Consider the following 27564-nt stretch of genomic DNA (forward strand, 5'->3'; position numbering starts at 1 on the left):
CGGTAATCAGAGTCTGAAGACAGTCATCTGCCTTGCTAATGGACCACAGTTACATATGTAATTGATTAATTAAGGAAAGAAAATCACTGCTGAGACCAAGGGAGGAATCCACAACTTCAGCAGGCATTGAAGGGAAATAGCAGCTCCTCCTGGGCAAAGCAACTGAGTTTGTTTCAGGTATTTATGTCCCCTTTATGCTGTTCTGTGTTTCCTATAAGGGTTCTTATTTGGTTTGCTGAGTGGGTAAAAAAACAGGGGAAATGAGAAACACTCCAGCTCTCCTTTTTCAGCTGGCAGAAGGAGCATAGTTAGACTGGGGTTTAGCACGTGTGTGTTTATTTCCATGTAGTCACTCATTGGCTTTGTGTGTGCGTAAAGAGGCAGCAGAGGGAATTCGAACAAATGAGCTCCTTGCCAAGCTTTGGGTGAGTGTGGTTACGTCTGCTGTTCTTTACAAGCTGTCTTGTCATGATTTACCTCCTGTGGAGGTTCTGCCTCCTGCCCTACTGTTGTTTCACTAGTTCAGAGCTTCACTAGTGTCTTGTAGGAAAGCTGTTTTACAGGGCCCTGGCTGAGGAGAGATTTCACACATAGGGAAAGGCAATCATAAATACCTTGGCAGATATTTTGACCAGGGGAAGCAGTGTAAAGTAGTCTCTGGCGAACCCATTGTGAGTATATTGCTAGGCAGATGAATTGAACTCCGTGGAAGCTCTTTGAATGCATATGACTCCTTGAGGAGTAAAAAGAAGTGGGGCACTGAAGGATGCCATCTGCAGATGGTATGGCAAGTGCTAGTGTCTTTCTGCCTTCATGTAATACTTGACCTGAGAAACTCCTTGCACTTCAAAAGGACTTTCTGGTGTTTTCAGTGACACAGGTACTAGTGGCTGCATCTAAGACAAAAGAAAAAGTAGGCTTATATTTCTCCACCAGAAAGTCTATTGCTTTTCTATAGCTCTTGCACATCTTCTCTTCTGGGTGTGTTATCTTGATCTTGCACAAAGCTCCAGACAGATTGGAAGATCAAGCAGAGTTACAGAGAGCCACAGAGTGCAGAAAATTGGTGAAGAGCCTTAAACCTATCTGAAGAAAAACATTTTGAGGCCTCTAATGGCTGAACCATTGGCAGTTCAGCCAGGCAGTCCAACCAAAGCCAGATTTTAACAGTTCAGAGGCTGAGCTGTTCAGCTTGCTCACTTTATCTGCCCATTAGACACCTCCCATTAGGTATCGCCATTCCATTTCTGTGATGGTCAATGAACTTTCAGAGAACAGATGGCTCTTACGAACACCACAGGCAAAATTTCTTCAGACTAGAAATAGGCAGTTTTAGTTATTTCATATTCTTGATGAAATGTAGACTGCAGGTACAGTTTTGGAGTCCTCACTCACTATATTCTGGCATAGACCCTTTCATAGCCAGCCCATTCTACATCCTCCAGGAGATTATTTCTGCTGTTGTTGATGTGCAAATGAACTGTTTTAAGTTAGTGATGAGTTACCTCAGCTGGTGATGAGAAGAGTAACTGAAATACTAAATGGTTTCTACTCAAATAGTCTCATTAGATGCTGATTTTCAAGTGTTGGAAATCATAGGAAAGCAGCTATGAAGCAGCATCCCTATGTTACCTTTTTTGTAACATGTAAATTTAGCTTTTAGGCAGACAAAATTAAATATATCAAGCTGTCTGGGTTTTATGGCAGCTGTGAGCAATTGCTGTCTTGAAAACTTTAAAAGCAGCACTTTTGTGCATTTATTCCTCAGAGCTTTTGTGACTTTTTGAGAGCAAATTGAACCTTCTTTTCTCAGCTTTCTTGAACTTTTGCTTTTGAGTGTCAAAGATCTGAAGTCGGGTACATTTCCTTAACTGCACCTTATGGCATTTGCCCCTAACTGCTACGAACAACTGTAATAGGCAGCTTTTTGGAGGTCATGTAGGTCTGCATTGCTATCTGGTGCCATATAAAGATTTGACAAGGCACTATTCATCTGGGATGAATTTTAAGCACAACTTTAAGTGAACCAGCATCAGTGGGGCTTACAATGAGTTTTAAATGTTTCACTGAATAAGGACGGATTTAAGCAGGTGCTTATTGTTAAGCATGCACATAAGTACCTGACTGATTCAGGACCTAAGAGAGATAAATGGAGAGAGTTACAGAGCAGCTGGTATCTTTGCTTTTCTATCAGTGCAATTTGCATTCATTGAACAGCTGAAAAGGGAAAAAACAGATTAATTTAAAGAAGAAAGGGAGACAAATAGGTGTTGGCTGGGTCATGGGCTTTTTCACAGTGACACATTGACTCCATCTGACAGATCCCCTTGTAAGGATACGTCCTTTGTTTGTGAGTGGCAGTTTATCTTATGGTTAGGAATGATGGCCTAACAGAAGGATCATGAGGATAAGTACAATCTTATTCATAGTCCATAAACTAGCGGAGGAGAAGCTTCTGGTCTTCTGATTTATGTCAGCTTTGACAGCAAGCCAGGAAACTTGTTATTATGGAACAACTTTGTATGCATGTGCATGCACGTGTGTCTCTGTGTATGCAAAACCTGTCCTTGTCAGACACAATAATGGCATTTTATTGGAAAGAAATTAAACTTCCCTTGTCTTTTGGGGTTATGATTCATCTTGGAGAGGCAAAGCTGAGGGACCTGCTGCCACCCCAGCTTCACTGACTTATGATTTAAAGTTGTTTTGTTGTAGATTTTGTTTTCTTACACATTCGAACAATAACATGGTTGAGAAGGGACAGCACAACAACAATATCCAGAAATCCTGGGTTTTCTTAAGGATAATATAGTTTGTCCGTTGTTTGTTCTCTCTCTCAAGTATTTTGACTTCCCTCTTGGATTTTCATTTTACCTATAAAATGGGAATAGTGATATTTCTCTACCTACCTAAGAGACCCCAAAGAATCATAGAGTGGTTTGAGTTGGAAGGGATCCTCAAAGATCATCTAGTCCAACTCCCTTGCTATGATCAGAGACAACCTCCACTAGATTTGGTTGCTTTAAAAGCCCTCTAACCTGACTTTGATGACTTCCAGTGATAGGGCATCCACAACTTCTCTGAGAAACCTGTTCTGATTTGACACGTATGTGCAGTTATGTGGTTTTCCTGTTAATCCAGGATTGTAATAGTGGCTCTTTAGTGAACTGTCCCTTCCCTCTTCTCTCGATGGGAATTTATTTCACACATATACCTCTGAGTTCATGTTCTCATCTATTAGGAGTATTTAGCCCTATCATGATACCACACCAAATTCAAATTTCATTCAGACTTGTGAAGATAAGGATACTGCAGAAGTAAAATAAATGAGTAGTGGATGTTTAGTTTAATGGATGATGAAAAGCTAAAGTGTTGTAAACGCTAATTTACTACCGCTGAGACTAGCAATGGGATTTAGGGGCAGGAAGGACTGGAGCTCCTGAGTTAGTTGATTTTCTTGCCGGCTTCTCCATTTTTCCAGTTGAAGGCCCAAAGTTTGTATTAGTTGGTTTAAGTAGACAAAGTCTGCAAGGCACAGCAGACAGCCAGTAGGACGGCTAGTTAAAATGAGCAGTCTGTAAAGACTCAAATTCTGCCTCTATCCAAAGAGATAATAAAGGTGCATAGAAGTACTTGGGACTGAAGACTAAATCAAGAGAAAACAGAAAAGAGGATAAGAAAACAATGAAGTGATAGCAGTGAACATGACAGGCAGATGCATCTGCAGAACAGCCTCTGCAGTCTTGATTTGCAGAGGGTAATCATGGCAAACTTGTAGTTCACTCTCATGCAATTTAGATTTGCTACAACAGACATAGTCTATGGTTTCTTTGGAGGTGTTCCAGCCTTCAAAGACCAGCCTGGTAGCAACTCACATGCATTTGATGCAGCATGGGAATGCTGCTCTCAGCGAAAAGAGAGCATGAATCCTAGGCTAAACATGAGAGAGATGCATTTGGCTAGCACAGATACAGCTGCTGTAGCTTTCCTGCACTTTCTGTAGCATGTCTCCTTTCAGATCTCCTGTGGCGGTAAATGCAGAGGCTTTCTGGCATTACCTTGCCTCATGCAAAATTTTTCAAAATTACAAACAAGTGCTGAACCATTTTACAGCCCTGGCCATCTTGGCTGCATAGAAAAGAATCTCTAATCTTTGTCAGGCCTTTGTTTAGCTTCTAGAATAACAGAAAACAGTCTCCTCTGTGGTCTTGACACTGTTCAGTAGATCTAGGGGTAACATCCACCCAAACCCAATCTACACACAGGGATTTCCCTGAAGACTCCCTTTATTGTCTGACTCTTCATCTGCTGCAGTCGTGGGGTTATAAAGTATTTGTATGGTGATGGTAACCATCAAAAGCAGAGAGTACATGAAATACTCAACGTTGTAATTACTGCAGTAAAATGCAGTTAAGTGCCCAATTCCCCTCTAAGCACTTCCTTTCCTCATTGCACCTTCCTTAACATTCTGCAAAGCACAGCAAATTGACAGCTGAAAAGGTTAGATCATAATAACATCCCCCTGAATAAAATTGTAAAGCAGTTGGTCACTTTAAGGTAGCTACCTGGGCTCAAGCAAATATTCTGTTGCAAATATTCTTTTCTTATTCTTACTCAACACATGCAGAATGAAGTGTAGATGGCATACTTAGCTTCACTAAATGAGTTTCATTGAATAATATCAACTTTTTTCTACCTTTCCTTTCACTATGTCCCTCCCAGAGTCATGATATAGAAGGATGGATTATTATTTTGCAAGTAGAAACCAGAGAAAAAGCTTTTAGAAGATGATATCTTTTTCAAAAACTTTTACCTGAGTTGTGCTTTTGCAGAGGACTTTGGGCTAGGAACTATCAGTGAGCACATGCAGAGGAATGTTTTTTTGTATGTTCCTCTCTCCTGTGAAATGTGCAGAAGTCGTTGCTGAGATGCACACAAGGAGAGCTGGTCCCACTGACAGAGAGGCTGCTTCCCTCTGGGCTCACTGCTGCTCCTTCGAGGTTCTGATGCCAAAATGAGTTCCCAGCAATGGCTCAGAAATAAAATGCTCACATGTCAGGAAATGTGTCATTATATTTCACTTGTCAGCTTTAACTCTGATGCTGGTGCTACTGCCTGAAAAAAAGCTTTCCTGCTTTTTGGCATCGTTTTATTGTTCTACAATCAACAGATCTCAAACAGCAGTCAGACCTTCAGGGATCATAATCACCGCTGCCACACCAAAATAAATGAAACGTTGCTGGTTTACCCCACTGGAGGTTTGGGTTTTCTCTTCCATTTGTCCCAAACCAGCCAAGACTTTGGGATTCTGTATCCATCCTGAACTGGAGCATGTTGTCAGTGTCTGATGTCTGAAGACTAGTGCATCCAGAGCTTTGCAAACCAAGCCCCTGAAGAGGTACATTCATCTGACAAACGTAATATTTGGTATCTGCTAACACAGAGACTCACTAGAACAGACTGGCCACTTAGGAGAGAAAATATAAGAGATTGTGTTCAATGTACTGTATACAGGAGTCCCTTTTTCAGCATATATCCTATTAAATTAACTGGAAACGAGTGTTCATCAGTCTCTAAGGGAAAGAGCCTGAAGCCTTTCTTTTCTCTTCACATCAGGCATTCATGAGGCCTTTGATCATACTGCTCATGACTACGTTTGCTTACAAAAAAGGTCAGAAAACAGCTCTGCAAAGACAAGTTGGATTTCCAAGAGCCAAATCATTAGGTGGGAATTTTTCAGTAAAATGATGGTCAAATTCATCAGGTCAGTCCTACTCTTTTCACACAGACAGTGCTGTTTGGAGACTTCAAATGCGTTATTAGTTTTCTCTAGAAGCAGGATGAACTCAGAATAAAGATGAAGTTATCTTATTTTTGCATGCCTAAAACCTTCTCTTCTTACTCCAGGCATCCTTTTTATGAAATTTCACACTGATGACTGTGGAGCATTCCTCCAGATTTTGGCAAAGAGCTAAGGATTTGTTTTAGGGAAAATGTTTGGCTTCAAAAACACTTCTAAAGTTTCTTGATAATTCTGGGGGAGGATGAGTATCTCCTCTGCTTTTGTGACAAGATTATGGATATATCTAGAGCCATTTGCTTATAAATAGGAAGATAAAGCCTAGGTGTGGCTTTGTTCAAGTGTCTTATTTTAGAGCCTCTTGTTATATGATACTATACTGTACCTAACAGCACTTGGAACGTAAGAGATGGCTTTTGTCATAAAATTCTGCTCTGAGATACGTGAATCTGAGACAGGTGAATCTCACCTACACTCTTTGCTGTTGAATTTGGTGCCACAGTTCTTCTGTAGAAAGCAGCCCAGTCCTCATACTTTCCTTCTCCAATCTGAATTTCTAGAACAGATTAAAAGCAAGCTCCTGAACCCAGGCTCAGGAGAGAAGTTCAGTGCTTCACTTGCAATCTGCATGTCTCCAGTTTGAGGAGGATGAGCCATCACACAAGCCCCATGGCAGATGACACCTCCTGCAGTTATGCCACCATAAAGGGGCTGGTTTTGTGCCATGTAAAGCCTTTCCAAGTAATAAATGGTGCTTTTCTCTCTCCTATATCCATCAAAACCTCCTAATGAATTTGATTGCACTCTGAAAGTGCACCCTTGCCATAGGAGTGAATTAATACCAAGGGGAAAATTCAGTTTTCCATTCATTCACATCATTTTTTTTTTCCATGTGTCACATTATTTCCTCAGCTTTAAAATCCTTAATGATCTGGGTGTAAGCTACTGATTAATGCCATAAACTTTTACCATTCATCTATGCACTCGTATAAAGCATGGAGAATGCAAGGCAAAATCAGACCATCTTCAGAGCTTCTTTATCCTACCCTTTAGCCTCTGTGGTGACCTGCACAAGCAGATGTACTTTCTGGGATGTCATGTGTGAGTTAACAAGTCTGAGAGATTTCAAATGAAAGTTTGTCACAAAGCTGAAGGAGGAACACTGTACTGTCAACTCCTGCGCTCGAAGTGAGGATGATCTAGCCCAGTTTCCTTTAGCAAACGCAGTCCTGGTGATACAGCATAAGGAAAGTTGGCTTTTGAGCTGAATATTTGCTCTGAAGACTGACAGAGCATTCAGGGCAACCTTGAAATCCTTCCTCAGCAAATCCTCTGGCAAATGCATATTTACATTAGCTTTTGCAATGGCTTTTTCTTCTCACTGACTTCTTGCATGCAGAAAATCTGTCTAAATGTTTGCAAAAATCAAAACTAAGGGAATGCAAACACCAAACCAAACCCACCTTCCTCCAAGGGAAGGGACCAGCATTTCCTAACCTCCAGCCAGGAGCAACGTGTAAAAGCATGTGCAACAGCCCAAGTTTTCACCCACCTCCTCCATAGCTAATACTCACAACCCCACTCAGACTTTGAGCTACTACAGGCCATCTTATTGTTGGGCTATACTGACTGGATGGGAAAGAAAACTGAAAGGCCTTGGACCCTTTATTAGATGCCTCATTGTTAAGCAGCCCTGACTTGCTTAACTGCTCTAGATTATACTTTTGCTCTGTCACACTGACTAATGGGCACTGCACCCATTATTTTCCTTTTAAACTAAATCCTAATTCACGTCTCCATAGATGACTAAATGTATTAACTTATTTTATTGCAGTACTCAGTCCTCAGTAAAATGTCAGTGGTAAAGTGGGATTTTATTTTTTTAATGCTCTCTGACAGCAATATTCTGGTCACATGCTGTACACATGCATCCTGGGGAAATTAATTATTATTATTTTATTATTATTACCTTTTAACACTTGTATGGTGGTTTATATCTTCAAAGCACTTTGCAAAGATTTAGCTAATTAATTAAAGTGCATTTCATGCAAACTGTTTCATTTCTCCCTGGATTTACAATCACCCCTCCTTTATGGGCAAATTATGTCACATATAAACTAAACTAAAATAAAAGCTGGTTGTAGCTAGAAGCAGTAGCTTTCATGGAGCAGTGGGAGGTAGGGAGTAATGATGCCTCTGCAGCTGTCACCCTTGGCTGGGGTCCTGGCGGGTATTACACAGCCCTTAACACCATAAGACCCACAGCTGACAACGAGATGCACACCCGGCACAAGATTTAGAGACAACCCAGTAACCTTATTTCAGAAGAGAGTTTTGGAAGTGTTGACGGCCGCCTGTTGTTAACAGTGTCCCTCCGTCCTGTTTTTATCACAGGATTGACAGCAGTTATTTCAGCCTTACCCCTAGTCAGTGTGATTGCAGTGACATCTTCTAAACGCCTCTGTCCTGGAGATAAAGATAAAATTCATCACAAAGAATTTTTAACCCTTGTTCAATGAGGCTTGAAAGACACTGAGTGTGAGTGACTAAATGGGAACATTGCTTTTGACAATGTGGCATTAGGGAACCTGTGGCTTCTCGGTCAGCCTTTTCCAGCACCACGTGAGAGGACTGGCTCTGCCTGCCAGCTCGTCTGTCTCCTACATCCAGCCATTAAAGGCAGAAACTTGTTCAGCCATTTGGATGAGCAGAGGAAAAACTGTTCTCACTGTGCTCAGAAATGCTTTTGCTGGCTAACAAAGGATCAGTTCTCATTGCCTCCAGAAGAAGCGTTGCTAATGACTTTGAAATTGGGTGTAATCCCCAGAAGTAGCAGATGCAATTGAGTAGGTCCAAGTAGGGCCCTAAAATTGAGAAGCTCCTGCTGTCTTATATAGATGAGAGTAGAACCACCACTCAGCAGTCTAGGCTAAGGACATCTTGGTTTAATTGGCATCACGCTTCAGCACAGGCTGCTAGAAACTAAACATACATAATACATATATGTATATTATATATACATCCACCAGGGGCGGTTTTGGCTGGACATTAGGAAAATTTTTTTCACGGAAAGGGTCATTGGGCACTGGAACAGGCTGTCCAAGAAGGTGGTTGAGTCACCTTCCCTAGAGGTGTTTAAGGGACGGGTGGACGAGGTGCTGAGGGACATGGTTTAGTGTTTGATAGGAACGGTTGGACTTGATGATCCAGTGGGTCTTTTCCAACCTAGTGATTCTATGATTCTATGATACAAGGTGTTACACATGGAAAATAAGAGGTCTGGACAATCATCACATCAAAAGAGAAGTCATCAAAAGGACCAAAAGAAAGTTGAACAAGGTAGATGATCACTAGATTTGTGTGCAGTTCAGGAGAAAATACTAACAAGAACAATTGTAAAAAAAATTCTTTTTGAACACAAGATACAAACATTTAAACAGGAAGGGAAATTAAAGTAGCAAAATAATTCACTGTCATAGATGTTGTCTTCCATGGTCTTTAGAACAAGACTGGATGCTCTACCAGAAGTTTTGCATTAGCCAAACAGCAGTTTGCCTACTCAGTTCAGCCTAACTGAATGAGGTTTAGAGATGTCTATGGTTCTATGTCTGACATCTAGACAGAAGCCTAACATGAATATCTAATAATTTCTCTTGACCTTGAACTCCACAAAAAAGCATAGGACACTTCTCATTTAGGAACTGAAATAAAAAAAAATATTCTCCAAGGATATTTTTAAGAACATGCCCAGACTTTGAGGGAAAACATAGGTATGTCTTCAACATCTTTCCCTTCAGAGAAAATAAATGTTCTTTTAAAAAAATAGGTTTTAATGAAAAACTGATTCCTGTAAGAATCTGTACAGTCATGGTAACTAAGAAGCATAGCAAATTGTGTCTATAATATTTTAAAGTTCAGCCGCTTCTCTTCTTGTACCAGTGTTATTGGGCTATATGATCACACCTAGAAAAATTGTGGCTGGTAGTAATTTAACTATTTCCCCAGGTCTATGAGAGTCCTGATGTTTCACTTAAGTGAGAGCAGAAGCCACTTCATACCCCTGTGAAGGTGAGATAGCTGTGTTTTTCTTTACAACCTGTTAAACGTGTATAAGATCTAAGAGCAGAGAATTAGCACAAACAAGATCTCAAAACAACCAGAAGTTCATGGTGTATTTGCTTTTTGAATTCTAACACACAAATCGTAATGTTAAATTCTAATGCACATTTTCCCCAAAGCAAAGAAGGATCAGGTGAAAGCTAGCTATGAATAGGCATTTTCTGCATCATGGCTACATTCTAAAGGGAAGCCTCCTCCTCCTTCTAATGATACCCTTTGGCTCTTTAGTTTTTATCTATGTTAGTTTTCCGCTTTGATATTCATTCCTAAATTGTTGCTTATTATTGTAGTATCAGTTCTTTGCAGAACGCTTCAAGGAAGATGTTTTAAAATACAATGTGTAGATACTGCTGTAAATACTACTGATAATCTCTACCACACCTTCAAGTGCTTTTCCAGGCTGGGAAGTGAGATAATCCCAATGCTGCTGCAAAAGAAGGAATTCAGAGTTTCTCCTGTCTGAATATTTTCAAGTGTGGAAAAGTCTATGACCAAACTTTTATGCCTGCATAGAACGAAGCAGAAGTCCCCAGTCTGAGACCTAAACTGACTCCAAGAATCACGCAGAACCTTAAGTCCTGGAGAACAACAGCAACTCCAAGGCAGATGAAAGTTGAAGTCTCTCTGTAGAGCTGTACAATTTGGATGGATTTCCTGTGCAGCACATGAGGTGTGAGAGCAATTTATCTTCTATCCATTCCACCTTCAGTTGTACTGACAACTAAACATCTAATCCTTGTAGGTGAACAGCTCAGTGGCACCAAACATCAGTCCACTGACTGTTGTCATCCAGATCATTTATGTGTGCAAACCATGGCCCAAAACGAGTTTTCTTTCCCCCTCCCCCTCCTACCAGAACAGCCAGCAGGATTAGTCATGAAAGAAATTTCTCGTCAATACAGTTTATACTTGGCTGCTGGGTGCTGGGCTTTCAAGATCTGGCCCCCAGTGCATTCCTTTCCTAAGCACAGGAGGAAAAGCTATGCATGGATGATCTCTTGGCAAACATGGTTTTTAGCTAGAGAAATCAAAGGGGAGCATATTTAAGAAATTATTTGCTTCTCCCCTCCATGCCTGGCTGCTTTCTTGCATTCCTGAGGTGCAATTTCTATAGCTGATCTTCAATTTTCAGCTCTGTGCCACCTCTCTGAACTAAAAATTGAATTCAGTGTGATAGAATCACTGAAGAGATTGACCCATCAAAATTCAAATCTTGCTCTGTGTTCATGTTTTATCCTGCTTGTGTGTTTAGGGGTAGCTCAGTAGTCAACATTTTCAGGTTGTTAAATTGTAGTCCAAGAGGATTCTTGCTCCTACCCCTCCTTTTCCAACTTCTTAGCTCAGAGTCCAGCGATGTTATTTATTGCCAATGCTATTCCATTAGAAAAATTATCCTAATGAATAGGTGTTTTTTTCCAAAAATCACATCTTCCCAAACCATTACCCAGACGGGCCAGCTCTGCAGACCTGAGGTTGCAGCAGGTTTAGCGGGACAGATCTAGGTAGAAATGGAAGCAGCAATATGATCTTCTACTTTGTCTCCATCCCTTCACCTGCTTTTAGGTTTTCTTGAGCACTGGATTGAACACTCCCCTGTTCATGTTTAACACCTCTTTCACTGACGGGAGGCAGTAAATGAAGATTTCAGTGGACCACACTCTGCTTTTCTGTAATGAAAGATGTTACATGGGAACAGTCTTCAGTGACTGATGCCACGGTTGGCTGCGATCACCTTTACAGTTGTGTCTATGAAGGCATCCTTTGAAAAGGAGACTTTGTAAATCATTCAGTCATCACCATCTTGACAGTGCTCAAACATTCTGACCACAGGGCAGGAGCACAGCAGCTCACGCTATGCAGAATATCTTTATTCACAAGGTTGTTTTCTTTTCTTTAGGCTGCGAATATTCTGTAAGATTTCAACAGCCAAAGAACTGTTTGTTCTTAGGGAGAATTTTTTGACCAGAGAATCTGGCAAGTACATTTGCAAGGTTTAATTTCAGTCACTCTTTGATTGTTTGTTTAAGCTCTGATCCTCTCCAGGTTTTGAAGTCACTTCTTCCCTGGGTTTGGTAAAGGCTTGCATCCCTCAAAAACTCCCAATGAAGCTCGAAATATACCTTCCTTTTCAATCCAAAGCAAAGTTTGTGTCTTTCTGTTCTCAGCTGCTTACTGCATTCTTGGAAGCAGGTTTGTTGCTTAGCTTGGACTCCCAGACTGGCTGCCTTCCCTCCTCCAGCTCATGGTGAGCGCAAGCACAGTGTTTTCAGGGCTGGCATGAACAGGCTTCCCGGCAGGACTTCTTGGTGAGAGATTAGGGAGAAAAGCCACATGAATTTATTAAACCTCTTTCCTGCCATTTTGTATCTGGCGTTTGGATTAATCTGTGTTTAAGAGTCTGAATTGTAGCTTTTCCTGTTGTTGGGATGCTAATAATAGCTCTGTCTTCTGTTGATTCTCTGGTGTCTAACAGGGAATGTGGGTTCAGCCCTAGTATCAGCCTGAATATAAATACAGATGCTTTTTTCTTGTTGGCCTATTTCCTCTTGAGGACTTAATATTTTCCAGAGTATTTGCATATGTGGTTCATCTCAGCCAGTGAAAATCACAGTTTGCAGGGAGCATTAGGCAGAGACAGACAATCACATGTATAGCATGGATCACGTAAACCTCATTTTCCCAGGTACGCTGGCTAGAAGCCATCTTCCTTTGGCTGCAGATTCATCCAGGCCTGCAAGAGTTATGTTAATCAAGACTTTGTCATCCCCATAATATTCAGTGACATCTTCTGCTCTCTTATCTATAAGCTACAATAAACCATCAGTCACTGCCCTTTTCCACCCCAGCCGTGGTGAGGAAAGGCTGCACTTAAACTGCCTCACTTCTGTCCATCTGAAATCAGATCTTCCAACTCACTGTCCTTGTAAAAAGAAAAGAGCAAGAATCCTTGGCTCTCTTTTCCTTTGGCCTATGTTTTTAATTAATTCTTAAAACAGCAGTAAATCCAACCCTCCTCAGCCCCCCCAGGCCCCAGAGAAGCAGGACACTGTTAATTAATTCTAATGAACATCAGACGTCTAGCTCCTCTCTCTCTACAGTGGGACAGAGGTTACTTTTATTGCCATAATTTTACTTCTATTATATGATTTCCCCCCAGCCAAATTAAATCTCTGTCCTCTGTTTCAATTGATTTTTCCTTTCTTGCTCTCTTTTTAAACTGAATAAGTTTACATAAATGTAAAAGTAAGAAGACACGGTCTTGGAACCGACACATCAACTGTCTAATGTGGCCCAGGCTGTTGGAAATCAATAGTAGTATATTTTAATTTATATTTTCATAATTCATTTTGTTCCCTTTCCCTTTTTCCTCCCTAACCCTGAAATCTAAGTCTTATTTAAATGTCACTGGGTCCTGGGAGGCTTGGCTCGAGCTGCCAGGACCATTGGACCATTCATTTGATGCAAGAGCCGTGAAAGACTCAGGTTTATGTCACGGAAGCAATATTTCTTACATTAGCTATTTATGGATTTACATATCTCTGCATTTCTCAACAGTAAATAAAGTAACAGGCACCAAAAGCCTGGCAGTGTGACAGGGACCTTTCTAGGATGCAGAACAAAGACAAAATTAAAATCAGAGAGTGTAAATAAATCTGGACATGGCTTCTGACACTTGCATGGGTAATTGCTGCACTCTGTGCTTTGCAGTCATCATTATATCTGTGGGGGGTCAGAGGGAGTAGATATTCTCCAGAGAGAAAGAGGTACTTGCTGTAAAGTGAGACAAGCCTTGAGCAGGAATCTGGCATGGGCAATAACCCAGGGATAAGATGGGAAATAGGTGAAGGTCTAATGGCACCTTTGCTTATGAAAGCTATTTCTTATGTTCACCTAATCAACCTGGAAAGACTTGGCCCTGTGTAGGCAAATGCCATGGCTGCCAACAGCAAACTAGCTTAATTATTTGAATAAAGGTTTGATGGTTGTGGATGTTGAAAGGAACTATTTGTATCTATTTGGATCAAAACATAATTCAACAAGTTTTTTTGACTGTGGGAAAAATTCAAAAGTGTTTACACTGCCTGCTGTGTGTAACTCAAAGACGGCCAAGGAAGACTCCACTGACTTGTGAGACTCCTTGAAGAAGGGCACAGCAAAACTGCTGGGCTCTATGACTGCAGGATTTGACCCTGTTCACGTACAGCACCAGCAGTGCATGGGATGCTGTGATAGAGGGTGACAATTTGCACTAGTTGGCACTAGATGATCTGACTGCTCCTGCTTTTCTGACTGTCCTTGAGCTCTCTGATTTACTAGAATAATTAGGTTCCCATCAAAAAGCAAGATTAAACATGTGCTTAACTTTCACCACATTCAGTTTACCTCCATGATCTCAAGTTACTGCATTTGGAGTATGCTTTTCTCCGCCTTGTTGAATTCAGGCCTAAAGCCATAACAGATGTGTAGGCACAAACAAATACGTATGTGTGCGTGCATACATATATACCCACAAACAGAAAGCATGTAATATTTGCTGTCACCATAGCAACAGACTGTGTGTTGCTTATGCCTTGGTAACAGCGTCAGTGTAAATCCGCACATATGTGCGTACGGAGCTGCCGAGTGTGGATTGTACTTAGACTAAGTTAAAAAAAGCATAGGCATAAGAAAACCTAACAAGGCATTTATCTGGCAGATCATTATTCCTTTTACACATCTCCTTACAACCTGTGCATGCAGCTCTGCTCTGTCCAAGGAAGACTGAAGAGTCTTCATAGCATCCTTTTTTAACCTGTGCTTGTCCCCACAAGCGATGGTGATGAGGTGCTGGCACAGGTTGCCCGGAGAAGTCGAGGATGCTCCTTTCAAGGCTAGGTTGGAAGGTGGAAGGTGTCCCTGCTATGGCAGGGAGGTTGGAAATGGAGAGCTTTAAGGCCCATCCTGACCCAAACCATTCTATGACTCTATGATTCACTTAGTATTCCAGTTCTCGTTAAATGCCAGCTTTCCATTGACAACCATGTGTGATAGCAGCTCCAGAAATCCTTTGCTAGAAGGTTATACCAGCAACACATAGGGCTGGAGCATTACTTGTTACCAATAAAATGCCTGGTAGTAAAGGCTTCTGATGTAATCCATTGAGCATCACAAGACTCATCTTCAAGATGACTGTATATTTAGAAGGAATCTAATTTTAAAAGCAATGAACAGTTAAACGAGCATGAGGAAATTCTTACACAAGTCACTGATTTCTGCAAACTTATTCAACTCTTACAGAAAAATTCTGTAGAAATCCATAGGGAAAAAAAAATATCTCTGAAGAAGTTTGAGGTGAGAAGGTTAATAGACAAGTCATATCTCTGGTGTGGAATTTATTTTTTTTTCAGTATACCTCAGTATAGCATTCTGTGGGATTGCTAAAAGGGAGGAAAAAAAACTTATCAGAAAGTAACATTTTCTAATCTAGTTGGCTACCTTTCTGCCCTGCAAAGAAATAAAGATTTTCTCATGCCATGAATCTAGCAACTGTAAAAGGCAGATAGGAAATAATTTGTCAATAGATTTGCAGATAGCAAATTGGTGCAAGAGGTTAGGTCAGGCACACACCTCTGCAAAGATCCATAGTTTGTCTACCATTTTCTTTAACAGTTCAGGAAAAGCAAATAGTTTTCCAAGAACCTTTACGGTGGAGGACAATAAACAGGCCCTCAGCAGCTGCTACCTTTAATTGCTCTTCAAGTGTTAATACTGGCACCTCTTGCCTGCTGTATGTACCAGAAACCAAAGGAAGATTTCAAGAAAATCCAAGGAAAAAGCAATTCCACTTGGTCAGAAGACTCTTCAACATGTTTCATGTTGGAAACAGGGTGTATTTTTTAAGGTTTATATGTGTAAGGTAACCCTAGACAGCCTAACAACCAAAATAGGTCAGTGTGGATACCTAATTCCTTTGACCTTTTGCAAACCTGGTCTGGGATCGTTAATCTAAAACCCAAAGAAATGCAAGTAAAGCTCTGATTTAAGCTACTTTACACCAAAATACAGAAAACACCCCTGTGATTTCATTTGCTATGAAAAGTAAGCCCTAAACACTTCTAAATGCAACAGGCACTGGCTTTCCCTGGCAGTAAGATTTTTGTGGGTTTATTTATAGTCTGGTAGCATTCATAGAATGTAAGGAACAATAGTCTCAAACAGAGTCAACAAGGTTCATCCCATGCATATTGGGCTCCTGTGCAATCCCCAATAAGCAGTGTCTCCCTCCATGAACTACAGCAGAGGCAGGAGGAGACATCACATCCTACTTGTATTGAGCTACAGCATGAAGGCTCAGCTGTGTGCTTTTATTCCAGAAGATATTTATATCACATGCCAAAGCCTCCAGAGTCTTGTTGTTAACTTTAAATTAACCTCTTCCCTCTCCCACTAGTGGGAATAACCCTGGCTAGTTTCTCTTCTGCACACCAGATTTTTCTTTGCTAGCAATCTTCTGATTTGAATTGTCCCAGAGCTTGGAATTATCTGGCAGGTTTAATCACGAGGTATGCTGCATATGCAATGTTGAGATTGTGGAAGTATAATGCTGAAAAGGGGAGCTGGGACCCAATCCTGGTGCTTGGTTTATTATCTGTGGGGCCCACAGAAGGAAATGGTTTGGCCGCTCCTATTTTTAAGCATCAGTGAGCAGCAGAGCAAAAGGAAATAAAATACAAGGTCTTAAATGAATCCAATTACTCATGCCATTAATTTAGATTTACTTGAGTAGTTACAGCATGCTAAATAAACAACAATTGATTAGTTAGATCATGTTCATTTGAAATTTAACCATGAGTGGATGGATATTCATCTTACAGTTTAATTGCAAAGGTTTGTCAATATGTTTCTGTGGTATTTAAAAGGAGGTCACTCAGACTTTTTGGTCTTGGATTTCCAATTATACCAAGAATAATTTCCATTTGCAACACTGATTCCCTTCTAAGTTATCGTGCTGTAGTGATGACAGGTATAGGTGACACTTTCTGCATGTTGTAATCAAACTAGACACACACATACATGGGTATATGAGGAATGAACCCTGAGATTTGCTTTTGGCTCATGTGAATATCAGCTACTGCTCACAAAAGGAGCCAACTCTGATTTTCACTCTTGAGGGACAACAGCATGGTGTTACTTGTTATGACAGCAGCTGTAGCAGAGAGAGTGAGAATACAGTCTTCATAGGCTTTGCAATGAAATCAAGCCAGTGGACCAGAGATGTGCACACCAGAGCAGCTGAAAACCAATAACTAGGTGCTGGTGAAAAAAAATCTTGATGTTTCTATTTAGAAATGAGGAAATTTCCCCTACCTCCCATTTCCTTTTGATAAAAACACCGTCTTCCCTGTAACTCAAACATATCTGGAGGTGGGCTCCTTTCTTTCTCCCCGTATGCACAAGAAAATAGCGGCAATGTTTTCTAGCACTTCCCTGTGACATGTTCTGCCTCAATGTTTTCCCTTTGCAAAACACAGCAAGGCTTACCTCCCCTCTGAATTGCTCTAACTACTCAATCTCTGACAAAGAAAGAGTGAGAAATCATTTCCTCTGTCATTTAAAATCTTAATCTGAACCCAGGTAAAATCATTATAAAGTAATGTGCTTCTTAACCACATTACTATCAGCCAACATTTCCTGTCCATTAATAAGGTTCTGAGATTGCTGCATGGATGAAAATAGCATTTAAAAAAATAATTTATTATTTCCTCCAGTGGAAACAGAGTTAGGAAGCAAGGTGCATGTAAAACCAGAATATACTCTTATATTCTCTTATGTTATGATTATGGTCTACATAATCTTCTAGCCAGAAAGTACATCTTGATTTTTGTCAGACATTTGTGGATCTTTGGTTTTTTCCTCTCCATGAATTCTGTATTCAGTTCCAGTCAGTCTGGTTTCTTCTCACTATTTTTATGATGGAAACACTTTGACAATACTGAGATAAAGCCCTGTTCTCCCAGACCTGGAATATATGTGCAGAGAGAGCAGAATATTAAAATAAACTCTGTATTGTGAATCACAGCAACATTCTGCCCACAGCTAATGGTAAAGTAACAAAGGTTTACGTGGCAAAACTGGGCTGTTGCTGTGCAAATTTTATTTCCTTCTTTCATTTGATGGTCTTCACTCTTTATCAACTCAGTTGTTTTTATCTTCATCACTTGCCATGTCTCTGAGTGCCTAAGTCAGACTTCTTCAAAGAATGACATTATAAATGAAATATTATCTTCTCCAATGCATTTTTAAAGAAATTAAAGTACTCTCAAGTTCCTACTTTGGAAAAAATCAAATCTGGCAATTTTGGAATATTTCAGTTGGGTTGAGTTGTATTTCAAGTAGACAGTTCTATGTGCAGTCTTCTAATTAAATGAACAGATACTATCAACTTATTAAATTAGCTTCCCATATGGTAATTTCAATTTTTAATATAAAATCTTTTCTGTGTAGAAAAAATCTGAAGGCAACATGACAATTGTTAAACTGATGTTCGTACTGTCAATGCAACAAAGTCTCCCAAAAGATGAGGGTGACATTGGTGTAGGGGAGGGCAGTGTTGATAATCCTCATACAAAGTCTAGTAGTAGCAGATTAAGAGTTTGGTGGGGAAGAGGCAGACAATGATCCTGAATGTTTTACTGACTCCTCACCAGTCTGAATTATAAGTTTTCCCTAAAACTTCCATCAGTCTGCAAGTCCTATGTGAATGACTCCTGCCCATATTCTAAATAGCATGAATAGATTTTGAAATAGATGTGTCTTATTAACAAATATCACTTACAAGTATTTTATATTCCAAAAAGGAGGGAAAGATCAACTAAACAGTCACATACACACGACATAAGAAATAATTAAACCTCTTTTTTCCATTTCACTGAGTGCCTCCACCCAGTTGTAAAGTAGGTGCAGATTCGGAAGAATGTGTCTCCTTCCAGTAATGAGCCTGGGATAAAAACCTCATCAGTTCAATATCCAGTTGGGATCCTGGCTCGGTAATAATGAAGCAGTAGCATTACTGTTGGATTCCAAAACAAGAAAGGGAATTTTATCCCTTAAATTATCATGTTCATTTCCCTCCCCAGTTCATTTCTGCCTCCACAGAAACAGGAAAAAAAAAATCAAAGAGGAGCATTTTGTTAGCAGATAAGGCAAGAAATTCAATACAGATGACATTTGCTTTGCAAAGCAATAAAATAAGCTCAATCTGTTTAACCGTTAGGTACTTGAAGATAGGATTTAGCACAGAATATTTTCAAAACCCCATAGCCATATTAAACAAACAGCCCTCAGGACAAATGTGGGGTGGAGATGAGGAAACTGAGGCAGAGAAGTAGAGAGAGACACCTTGAATATGAGCCATGGCAGAACTGCAATTAGGACTCTTGGGCTTTGGGGCACTAGCCCAGGAGCAGAATATGTCAAATCCTGCTTTGCTGTGTGAGGTAACCAGTGTGGCAAAGGTTAATCAGCATTTCAGCAGCAAGCTGGGCATCTTATAACATATGTTCTCCACATGAGAGGGGTGGGACCTCAGGGTAGTGGTCCTAGATGAGCCATGATGGCTCACACCTACCCAGCTATTGTGATTTCTTGGGTCCCAGGGCCATGGAACATCTTATGCTCCTGTTTCAGCAACACTGTGTTCATGACTGACAATGTTTTCAGACCTAACAAAGATACTCCTGCATGTGACACTGATGTTCCTGTCTCTGCTGCTCATTCTTCCATGACACAAACGCTAGAAATGTGCTTTAAAAATATAGTTCTTTTCTTACTTCAAAGGAGGGTGGCAGTGTTTAACAGGTTGGGACAAGTCATCCCCACAGAAGTGCATATCTGCTTTCTGCTGTGATAACACGAGATACTCAAGTCAGGTCTGTGTCAGGAAATAATTCAAATCCGAACGCGAATGGCTCCCACTCTCCACTCACTGCATAGGTCAGTGAGGTCCAATGAAGGGCTGCCAAATAAACAGCCAGAGCACGTGAACACCCAATCACTGAAAAAATGGCCTTAAATACAAAGCATAGTAAAGCCCTAGCACCTGCTATTTCTGACACAAACAATAGCTTCCAATTAATATTGGAGCAGTGTGCAAAATAGCTATCACATCTTCACAAATATTTGGAAACCACAGCTGGTCTTTTTGTGAATGCTGGTGCTTGAGACTTTGCACAGGTTATAAGTTCATTGTTTCCATTACACTATGTGTGTATGAGCATATACATAGCAATATACATGGAAGTGTGGTGAGGGTGGGCACATCTATTGGCATTTTCTTCTTGGGAGGGGTGCCTGCCTGTATGTACCTGTGTGATGGAAAGGTCTTGTTCATCAGCTCAGGGTGATCATATTATGTATATTCTATTAAGCACGTATTGAATATGCATCTCATTTTCATTTCAATTAGGATCTGAGGGCTGATTTCATTCATGACTATTGATTCCTTCCAGACCATTTGCATTTTATTCTGTTCATTATTATTTATATGCTCTGTGCTCTCTCGGTAATTTAAATATCCCTCTTATGATTGCTCCCAAGCGAAGAATTATATACTCTTCTTCAAAAACCAACACACCAAGCCCTGTGTTAATCCTCTGATTTTTTTCTGTGTATTTATGGGTCTTTCTGTACTCAGGCTTTAGTGCCTTCTGTTGGGTTAGGAGCAGGTGATGCATTGGACAGTGAAGACAATTCGCTGCATGACAAGCTATCCTACCACCCGCAGTTTTCCAGTAGAAAGACGTATTTAGCCCCCACCTCTGGCAGGTAGTATTTCCTATCCTGTCAGCATTCTGGACCTCCAGGAACAGTTGACAAGATGACAGCTGAATCGCTGATACCTCTTCAGAAAATCACTGAGTTTTGTCCCTGACTCATGAACCAGGACAACCAACATTTCACGCCCAAATCCTCTCCCTCCCCAAGCACACATTCTTGCCTGACATTTCATAGTGTCATAGGATTTATTAAATGTTCTCCTGTTCTTATAGGAAGGCCATGTACTTTTAGGTGAGATACTGTGGTTTGAGTTCTTTAGAGAGAGGTTTTAGTTCAGTGGTTTCCATAAACAGGTATGTGTGACTGAATTTGTCTGGTCTCTGAGCTCCACAGGGGTGAGTGAAAAACTGGAGATTCTTCCTGACACATGGAGGCTCCCCAATGCCTTTTGATGGTTTGGCAGGTACTGCCTGAGATTAAATTTGCACAGCCCTTAACTTGGAAATGAAGAGACAGGAAACTTCAAGAGAGATGAAATTGCAGTTTAAATTGCAAACAGTGTTTTCATTGGCAGAGCTATGCAATAATTAATTGTTTACTTACATGCAGGTCTCCATCTGAAAAGGCTTTTGGGGATTTAAGAAGGTCTGCACTTAGATCTGACAGGAACCTATGCTCCTATATTGTTTTCATCTACCCTAACAGAGCTGAAAGGATACAAAAGTGCAATAAAAATAAAATGCAAGCTGAATGTTTCTAGCTGTAGAAAAAGTTGTTGCTTGATTAGGTTTTGATATAAATGGATAAAAGAGGAGAGAAAAAAGGCAAAGGAAGTTCTTTTTTCTTTTAATAAACTTTGTGCACTGATATCAAGAAGTAATGGAAGACAGAAAGTCCGAAGACACTTCTCCAACAGCCATGTGAAAAGGACAGGTTTAAGTTAGATGAATGTTGTCTAGAGATCGAATTTTTGGCTCTCCAGTCACCAAGCTAACTGATTAATAATTAGCATCCCGGCTACTCCTACGGATCAACACAGAAGGATTTTTGAAAGTGCAATTTAAATGCTGAGGATTCACATATAGGCAGCAGTACTGGGGGCAATAGAAGCTCTTCAGCCTATCAGGCGTTTAGTGTAGATGGATAGGAGAGAGAGGTGTAGGACAGATAACAAAGAGACAAGAATAGAAAAGCTTTCAAAACTGTGCTGGGTATCCTTAAACAGAACAGAGAGGATGAGATGTTGGCCAGACTTTCAATTTCTTGCAGCAAATGGTACATGAAGATATATATATATAATTATATTTTCCCCAGTCAAATTATTTTAAGGAAGCACAGTAATACCTTTAATAACATACATTAAAGCTGATGATCAAAGCAAACCATTTCCCAGTTTTCTGCATGGAATTTCAGCTGTAAAACCTCACTTGCCTTGTACCTTGGACATATGACTTATGACCAGGCTGCTGAAATCAGCAGACCCTCTTAGCTGAGCTTTGTTTAGCTCTTTTCCTTAGGGAAGAAAGTCTAAAATCTACCCTGTATCTCATTGGAATGGTGACACAATCAGCACCAACTGACCCTTCCCTGGAGTTATTTGTGGCTATTGACTCTACTTCATCTGTACTTCAAAAGACTGATTTAAATCACACATTTAAATCACACTGAGCCAGCAGTGTGCCCAGGTGGCCAAGAAGGCCAATGGCATCTTGGCTTGTATCAGAAATGGTGTGACCAGCAGGTCCAGGGAGGTTATCCTCCCTCTGTACTCGGCACTGGTGAGACCGCTCCTCGAATCCTGTGTTCAGTTCTGGGCCCCTCACCACAAGAAGGATGTTGAGGCTCTGGAGCGAGTCCAGAGAAGAGCAACAAAGCTGGTGAAGGGGCTGGAGAACAGGCCTTATGAGGAGCGGCTGAGAGAGCTGGGGGTGTTTAGCCTGGAGAAGAGGAGGCTGAGGGGAGACCTCATTGCTCTCTACAACTACCTGAAAGGAGGTTGTGGAGAGGAGGGTGCTGGCCTCTTCTCCCAAGTGACAGGGGTCAGGACAAGAGGGAAAGGCCTCAAGCTCCGCCAGGGGAGGCTTAGGCTAGACGTTAGGAAAAAATTCTTTACAGAAAGGGTCATTGGGCACTGGAACAGGCTGCCCAGGGAGGTGGTTGATTCACCTTCCCTGGAGGTGTTTAAGGCACGGGTGGATGAGGTGCTGAGGGATATGGTTTAGTGTTTGATAGGAATGGTTGGACTCGATGATCCGGTGGGTCTCTTCCAACCTGGTTATTCTGTGATTTTGTGAAATACACAGAAAAACTTGAAGGATACAGGCTGTAAACACAGGCAGAAAAGTGAAGGCCTTCTCTTTAAACAGCAGATGACAACATGGATTTAGTTGCTGGACAGACCTGTAAAACTTTTATCTCTTGAGGGGAATTATGTCAGGAGCCAAAGGACACCACTTGGTAAAGATCATTCTCAGGACCAAACACCTAATCCCATGATGACAATGGACAACCATGTCTTGCCCCGCTGGAAATTTCTGGTGTAAATCAGAATTGGATCCCAAGTTCTATCTGTATTCTCAGACAGCTCCAGCCCAAACACCTGGTTAAAAGGTGGTTTATAAATTACCAATGACATTGTCAGAGCTACTTAACGAACTCCTCTACCACAATGGAATTGGAGTGTTCGTGATGTACAACATGCAATGGAGTAAATGTCACCCTTCTAACAGGTGAAAAGGAGGGAGCAAGGGCCCCTGGAGTTTGTTCTTACTACATCATGGCAAGGAGAGTTTGTTTCTAGAGTTCTTGTTGTCAGTTGTCAGCCACAATCCACTCTGAAACCCAAACCAGTTTCCAGGTCGCGTTTGTGAAGAAATCTATCATTTTACCTGGCTTTTCAGGGTCTTGTAAACTGGGGCAGCAGGTCTTAATTACAAACTCCTGTTGCAGAAGTTGTTTATTCTCCAAACCATGGTAAGGGATGACTTATTTCCAAATAAATCATAAACTGCGCCTGTACAGAGCTGCAGCTGAGACGCTTACCTCTTTTCTACCAGCTTCTGGGATGTGCTCAATGAATCCCTGGAAAGATACATTTCCCTGTTTCATTGTTGTAAAAATAAAAGCCCATTTAGCTCAATGTACAAAGGGCCCTATTGACACCAAGCCTACACTCGATAGAAGTCAATTATGTTGTACATACCCTTTAAAAAAAAAAAAAAGGTTTATGCTTCTTTCATATGTAAACTGGGTATTCCCTAATTTATCTTGGAATAAATGCTATTAAACAGCAGAGTGGATCAAAGGGCCCCCGTCTTTTCCTCTCCACACCAGCCACTGAAGCCATACTCCCCCAAACCCACAATGTTCAGTTATTTCACTCCTTGAGCCTAAGTTGCCACCACTGTCTACAAAGGCGAAGCTGAGGGCTGCACGATGGAGATAAGACCCAGAACTGAAGCACTCACAGATGGCAGTCGCTATAGAACAACACACAGGATTCTTTAATTAAGTCTTCCCTTCCCCTTATTAAAATTCAGGAAAGATTACCAAGGAATTTGTACTGTATCTGGAAAACAAATCATAACAATTACAGCAGGCTGCCCCAGGCTGGCTAGATTGTAGCTTATTATTCCACAAAGGCTTGATAAATGTGTAAATTTATATAGAAGGCTTCTGCATGTCATCTTTGCTATGCAAAGACTCCCTGCTTTCCATATCCAGTTTTAGAAGGAAGACCAGCTGGCTAGAGTCCCTTGAATTATTTGCTGTTGTTGTAGAATTTTTAAAATACATATAAATTATGTCTCCCATCTACAGTTTATCTACAAGCTGTCAAACTGGGACTCATTCATGCTCTTTTTGATGCCTACTGAAAAGCCATCTAACATCTCAGTTAACCCTCTGGCCTCACATCCATTAAGTATCACAAAAAACAATGCTTTTCAGATTCTAAGCATGCATTTCTAAGTGCCATATGCTTATTTTTAAGGAGAGAGGCAAACTTTAAAGCATAATTGTTTTATACTTATGAGCTTACTTGCCTTACAGGCATAAAACACGTGGATTTGTGTGATGCACACATCTATAATATCAGCCTGTGTTTCCCCCCTTGTTGATTAAATGGTGGGTCAAGGAGGGAGGGCTGGGTGAGTCAACCATTATATACATTTCCACTTAAAAAGAGAGCTTTGAACAAAGATCAGGGCTAGATTTGTTCCTCTTCATCATGTCCTTAGCATATGTAATTCCATCATGAAGCCTGGAGCAATGGCATGAATTATTGACAAGGCTTACAGATTATAATGCCAGAAGGGACTGCTGACATCATCTCAGCCAACTCCCGTGCATAAGACAGACCAGAAAATGTCTCTGAATTAACTTCCGCCTGAAGATCAGAGGTTCAGAAAACATGTCCACTCAATTAACATATAGCCATTGCTGGATAATCCACTAAAAACCCTGGGGAAATGTTGCTAGCAGCCATGTTGTTTAACAAGCATCTCTTAGTCAGAGGGCAAACATTTCCAGCTGGAGCTGTTGGATTTTGTTCTCCTCTAGACTGCAACTCTGTACAACCCTCACTTCTGAGTTTCCCTTCCACATGCAGTTATTAGAGATGATAATGTGGTGCCCTTTATGTTCATCAGCAATACACTAAGCAGATTAGATGCCTTTTGTTTTTAAACAATTACCAGGTTGCTCAATCTTCACATCTTTTCTGAATCCTCTTTAATTTTTCAGCAACCTTCTTGAAATGGGGACATCATACTGGGACATGGCATCCACTTATGGCAAGGTCCATGCCTGATGCAGTCTCTCTGCTTTTTCTATTCTGATTTTATATCCAAGACCTCAAGCTACAGTGTTGCATAGGGAGCTCCTTCACTATACTCTCGCACATACGACTATTTTTGCAAGTTTGGAGTAATTTATATGAAGCTGGTTCAGTGTGAAAAATGCCTTATGGTTGCTCTAGAAATGAGGAAAATGTAGATTTTTGAATCCTTGTGTGTCCTCATGTGTTCTGTTTCCCAAACACAGCAAAAGAAACGTGAGGTCGGGTTTATGAGAGGTATGTTGCCAGGCATCTTTGGCTATTGCTCAAAGGTTTCACTGGAGATGTCTTCATAGAAACAGGATATGTTAATTATGCACTTCAATAATTTTTTCTATTCTGCACAAACCTGTTCCTGCTAATTCTCCTTCTCTTTCTCACAGGGATGTGATTTTACCAGGACCTCAGCATGTCTTGCCACTGCCAATGAGTCCATCAGCATCTTTTCTGGAGCCATCAGGTACAATTAGGTGCTGTGATAATGGTGTCAGCTGTTTAGAATTAGATAACAAAATTCTTATTCTCATGTTTCCCAGCAAAATGAGGGATTTACTTAGGTGGATGATATGTTGCAACAGTAGTAGACAGTTGGGTTTTAGTTATGACATTCAGATACTGTGTAAAAAAGGGTTTTTTGAATCCCCATAAGACTAAGGATATTTTTGTGAAAGTTATTAAAAGTAAAGTAAGAGGCATTTGGTTTTGCCACAGCAGTCAGTAGTTTGTCTGTGCCCTGCAACTGGTTGTGGTGACTTCTCCTTTTCTTACAAGATCCAAATACATGTAAAGCCCATTTGCAAAGAAAATATCAGGCTATTTTTTTCACAGTGCCTGAGATCCCAAAGCATTACGTGATCACTTTGCAAATATTTTAAATTCTGCTCATTGTACTTCAATGACTCCTTGAAGCCTGGACTCCAGGGTCTCAAGTTGCTGTGCTAAGACACCAGCTTAGGTAAATCAGACAGAGATTTACACAAATCCAAGGTGCAGCAATCCACAAGATGCAGTTTGAGGCAGAGGCTGGGCAAATGAAAAAGAAGAGCCCTATGAACTTCCCACTGGAGGTGAAAGGACATGTGGGCTTCTGGTTTTGTAGGTTTTCAGGTTTTTTATGATTTTAAACTACATTTGTCATTGAATCTCTGTGTAAATAATCAAAACAAGACACTCGGCAACCTTCTCCAGAGCAGGTCCTTATTTCTGCTTTTATTCAAAAACACTCTGGGCTTGTCCAATGAATCAAAGTCTTCAGCTTATCGTGAAATTAATAAACAAGGTGACACATTTGCCCTCCATTGTGGATGAGATTTCCCATTTCATCCTTCGGTTGCCAGAAGTAAGAATGTGAAAACAATATTTGTTCTCATGCTGGTAAGGAAAGCTGGTGAAAGATTACCTTAAAATCCCTCATAAGGGATGAACAAGCAAGAGATTTTTTTTTTTTTCTTCCCTTAAAAAAGATAAAAGCAAAGAAATAAATAAAATAGAAGGGAGCACACTTCATACTGATTTTTTTGATCTGGTTGCATTAAGGCATCATTCTCCCGGGTACGGCAGGGAGAGACAAACTCAAATGAAGAGATGAACAGATGCCACCGGATTGTGTGGGCTGGCTACCAACACGAAGTGTGGATGCAGTGACGTTCTCCTTGCTGCCCACCTACGCTTTTCAGGACTTCTGTTTGCAAGTCCTGCACAGTCAAGTTTCTTCAGTGAACACTCACAACCTTGTCCCTAAAGATGTGTTGATTTAAAAAAAGGGAGTAAAAAGGGAGGCCTCTTGCATTGAGAGTGGAATAAAAATGTGGCCTGTTTGGAGGGGGGTTGCACACTTTTGCAAAATGCGGAGCATTAGAAGGACATTTTGAATTTCATTTGGTTGAAGTTGCCTCCAGTTCCTGGGCTCAAACTGTTTTGCAAAGTGTACAGTGCAATTAAGAGACTGATGTACTTTAATGGTCAAAGAAAGAAATTCTGGCCTGGATGTGTGTTTGTGAGGATACATACAGACCCAGCTATGCATTATTCAGTAAAACGATCTCATTGGAAA

At 40.7% G+C, this 27564-nt stretch overlaps 1 long non-coding RNA gene across 1 annotated transcript; it reads left to right on the plus strand.

Moving 5' to 3' along the window:
- LOC138725818 (uncharacterized) lies at positions 1–27564 on the plus strand. Its single transcript, XR_011338311.1, has 3 exons — positions 1–177; positions 25895–25971; positions 27048–27564. It is a non-coding gene; the product is annotated as an uncharacterized lncRNA (long non-coding RNA).

Source organism: Phaenicophaeus curvirostris, chromosome 12, assembly GCF_032191515.1.
Source record: "Phaenicophaeus curvirostris isolate KB17595 chromosome 12, BPBGC_Pcur_1.0, whole genome shotgun sequence".
In the NCBI taxonomy this organism is placed as follows: domain Eukaryota; kingdom Metazoa; phylum Chordata; class Aves; order Cuculiformes; family Cuculidae; genus Phaenicophaeus; species Phaenicophaeus curvirostris.